Raw genomic sequence first — 4,183 nt, forward strand, 5'->3', positions numbered from 1 at the left:
CACTTGATTGAGAACAGATTGAGAAGATACTGGTTGTTTAGAGATTAGGGAAACATCATGTATTTTTTGACTACTTTCTTGTTTGCTGTTGCTGAAAATTCACTTCTGCTGGCAGTGAAAGAATCCCTAACTGGTTTGTGTTTAGTTCCTGAATTTCCTCCACTTAAAGAAATTGCTTGTTGGCAAGCTGATTGTTTTCTGTCAAAACAATGAAATTAAGAGGTAGATTTTCTTTCTGGCTCCAGGATTTGACAGCAAGTACTCTGTAATCAGTCCTTTGGAAGTTTGGACCTAAAACAAAAGGGGAGAAAAATGTTGATTTGACTTTCAGGTGTTCCATCATTGTCTTTTTACATTGTTATCAACTGTTCCTTTTTTGCTTGTCTTGTTTTGGCACCTTAAATACAGGAAACACTTCTAACTGGTCTAGCCTTTAAGTTTGTTTCCTTTGCTTGAACGGGAAGGGCTTCATTCCTGAGAGAATTTGCACGTAAACAAGAAGCTTTTATTTCCTGTGCTAGAACCCGTTATATTCAAGGGCACTTAACTTGATTAAGCTCACGATGGCTTAAGTGTTGTGTGTTCATTTATGTTCTTTAGTTAGCAGCTTTTGTGGCCTTCTGCTATAGGTCTTGTAGCAGTAAGCTGGAAGTGTGGTTCTTAGAAATACTGTCTTGTATCAGGTTGCAGTAAAACCTCTGTTTAATCAGTCTAATGTGACTTTTAGAAACCTCAGCAAAAATCTCATCTGGCATGAGACACTGGAAAATGTGGAAATCAAGTTTATAGTTTTCTCTGCAGCTTCAGGCATTTTTTTCTGTAGTCCTAAAGAATTTACTACCTGTCTGCAATGGCTCCAGCTTATAATTGCTATAATGAAAGTGTGCTTGGCTTTACTTGCTGTTAATTAGTAATGCAGTTCAGTGTTCTTACTGAAGCAGCAGTATTTTCATATATCTGAAGGGAAGAGATGATCTTCTCTCCTTCTAGGCTATGAGATACATTTGAATTTTCTACTTAGTGAAAAAAGATACTGAAACAAGTATATGTGGATTTATTTATCTTGGGGTTATTTGTGAGGGATGCTTCTTTTGTAGAGCTTGCATTTTATATTGAAATATGACAAACAGGATTAGAAAATGTATCACCACAGGAGGGTACCAAGAAGGAAAGAAAATGGTATGTTAGAGGGTGTCTCTGTTCTGTTAGAATGATAATCCACTTGTGTAACTGCAGCACCGTCACTTAATAGTAGTTAGGACAAGTTACTACAACAAAAAACAAGTGTTTCCTGGAAATTAACCACCAAGGTTACATCTTGGAATGTTAGAACAGTGTAACTTGTTAACTGTTTCCATTTTAATGCCATATGTTGTAGGACAACAGACTTAACTAGAATGAGTTGAAGTCTCTTCTGAAGCTGTATCATGTCTGGCATTGCCTTCTGATTTTGATTGATCTCTTTTGCTCTTGGCTTCTTGATCTATCCTGTTGTCAATAGATTGCAGCATGTCTAGGGAAAACTGGCAATTGCACCTGGTAATAAGGGACATGTTAAATCTAAGACAAGCCACTGCACTGTAAAAAGAAACATGTAGAAGAAATGGTCTTCTACACCAGCTATTCCAGTTTTCTTTGAGTATGAAATAACAGTTTCTCACTGGTCCTAGTTGGTAATGACCTCCTGACCTGACCTGAGGAACCAAAGGCTCTCCTCAGCCCTCCGCTGGGGCTTGCAGTTTTACCCCGAGACCACAGATTGACATAAAACCTCTGATGCAGTCATTTGTGACAGGAAAACACTGCTCCTTCCTCCAGCGTCTCAGAGGACACTTTGCTTCACCTCTCTTCACCATGGGTGTAAAAGTTATTAGGGGGAAAAAAAATCCCCAAATCTCTATAAAAATAATTTCGAAGCATCACACGAGAGGCTTTAACCTTCGCTGCATCCAAAGCAGCCTCAGTGGCCTGAGCAGGGAGGTCTGTGAGGAAACTGCTGGAAGCTTCCCTCGGGCTTCTCCGTGAGGGGGAATTGGCCTCGGGAATGCTGCCCCGGGCAGTCTGTACGGAGGTTTAAAAACGTGGATAGGAAGAGTAATGTGTATGAGAAAAATGGGGATGAAATGACCAAATAGAAGAGAAGGAAAGAACTGTGACAAAATTGAAGAGAAAAGGGGGGCGGGGGGGGAAAAAGGAGGAGATAAATCGATCTTAAAATATAAGACATCTAAATAATCTCTTACAATGAATCACTGCCTGACCCACTAATCTTTAAGTATGAGAAAATATAAAAATGAAAACCAAACATCCAATGAGCATGTTTTTATGCCTAAAATCATTAGCTAACACTGCTGAGATCATCTGCAGTTGCTAGAAAGTCCTGTGGTTATTTCATGACATGGATGGCATGAAGACCAAGTCACAAACGCTTTTACCAGAAGATGTGGTTTGGGGATATCCTGAAGTGGATTTATTCAGATATCTGCATGAAAATCCATGTTAAAAGGTCTAGGACTGAAAGAGTCCCAGTCCTGCTAGTTGTTACTTAATCTTTGTAAAAAACATTCAATCTGTTTAAAAACAGCAGAACTATTTATACAAGAAAAATACTTGAAATGCCTTTTATCATATTCTCCACAAAATGAGATACATCTGTTGTCTGTGGTTTTTTTTTCCTTTCCCATTGTTGTCCTAATTGGGGTTTTTTTTAGCTTACTCTCTTGTCTTAAGCCAATCACTTCAGGGTCAGCAGAGGTGGTTAATGCTTAACTAATAAAATTGTATGAGAGGTTCATCATGGAGTAAGACAGATTCACAAGGTCATGAACTGAGGTTAACTCTTGCAATTCTACTTTCTTCCTGATATGGCATCTTCATTCCATCCAGATTTTTAATATTTTTTTTAGAGCAGCAAACAAAACCAAAAACCCACCAGCCAAAAAGCAGTGTTTCCAAATGTCACATCTCTGTTTAGCAGAATATGCAACCCCTTGGAAATTATTCACTGGTCTTTCTTTGACATCAAATGTCCTTCATAAAACTGTGAATTACACAACTTGCATCTTAATTGGGAAGACTGCATATCCTGGTTAAGTGAAGATAATATTTAGCACAGAAGACAGATACTGTTATTCTTTAATACTTATTTATATGTATATATATTTCAAGTGTATTGCCTTATTCTGGTGTGGTACTTCTCTGAGATGTAACTAAGATATTTTCCTGGGTAAATGAATAAAGTCTGAGTTAACCATTAATGTGAAATGATGTGGCAAGGTATTTTTAAGTATATGCATACAGAACAAATGTATCATGCAAGGCTTACAAACTGTCAGTGTAAATACCATTATCAGATTCATGTAGTCATATATGATTATTAAACTCTCGGGTGATATTCTCAAGTAACAACTCCATCAGCTTCAGAAAAGCTGCACAGGTAGAAATGAGAGTAGAAGCTGACCTTTCCAATTCACAGCCTCAGTCACAACTTCATCTCGAAAGCTGATGTAATCGTAATGCACTTTGCCTTTACGTCCATTTTATCTTCCGACAATTCTCATTACTAAAAATAAACCTGTTCTGGAAAGTTGAAGTGGACATGTGACAGTGGCCACTTTGGATAAGCCCCGGCGTGCAGACACTCCTCCCTATTAATGGTTCCATCAGAGTTCTGCCTGATGCTCCCCAGCGCTGGCATCTGCTTTCTCCTAGATTACCTGGAGTCAAGGCAATTAATAGAAGCAGCAGCAGAAAGCTCCCACTTTATTGCCTGCATTGGTTTTGCCTTTTTCTTTGCAAATGGTTAACAAAAGGGGGGACCGAACGTCTCAGTTTGGTTAGCTGGAAATTCTCAGGCATCAGGAGGGTTTTAAATGCAGTTTGGCATGGCAGAAATGTCAGGGTCACCCCGTGCTACATCAGCAGAACAAGAGGCTGGCTGTAAAATTCTTTGTCAGCTGGAAGACACAGAGGCAAGTCGGCAAAAAGTTAGTAGAACAATGTTATCAGGACAAACTTTTATCCTGGGAGCTTGCTATTTCAATCTGAAAAGGGAGAGGAATCTGTAGGAATGAAAACAATGCTTAAGTGCCAGTTTCTAAGTCTGTCAAGGCTAATTGTAATGTAAGACCTTCTGCATTTCTTACCCTATAACAGAGCAATGCTGTATGGCTCTAGAATTTAC

Source organism: Chaetura pelagica, unplaced genomic scaffold (assembly GCF_000747805.2).
Source record: "Chaetura pelagica isolate M959 unplaced genomic scaffold, ChaPel_1.0 scaffold139, whole genome shotgun sequence".
In the NCBI taxonomy this organism is placed as follows: Eukaryota; Metazoa; Chordata; class Aves; order Apodiformes; family Apodidae; genus Chaetura; species Chaetura pelagica.